Here is a 307-nt window from a genome sequence, read left to right as displayed (position 1 = left end):
ACTTGTCCTGAGCACCTCGGCCACTGCCTGCTTCTTCTCCCACCTTTGGCTCTTCAGCACCTGGAAAAATGGGTCTGGGGTCCTTGCTGGGGTGCTGGAGACCTCCAGGCACAGCACAGCTCCAAGGACACATCCCACCCTCACCATCTTGCCGTGAGGCAGGCAGCCCCAGCCCCTGCCCTCAGTGTCAAGGGTCTTGACACCAGTACAGAGCCTGGACCTCATGCAACCTGGGATCAGTGCCATCCTGGTCCCATCTGGTGGCCAGGGACTTTCCCCCACCTGCAGCTCCTGCAGGGCTCTCCGC

Source organism: Antrostomus carolinensis, unplaced genomic scaffold (assembly GCF_000700745.2).
Source record: "Antrostomus carolinensis isolate BGI_N321 unplaced genomic scaffold, ASM70074v2 scaffold29417, whole genome shotgun sequence".
Taxonomy (NCBI): domain Eukaryota; kingdom Metazoa; phylum Chordata; class Aves; order Caprimulgiformes; family Caprimulgidae; genus Antrostomus; species Antrostomus carolinensis.
This window is presented reverse-complemented; position numbering follows the sequence as displayed.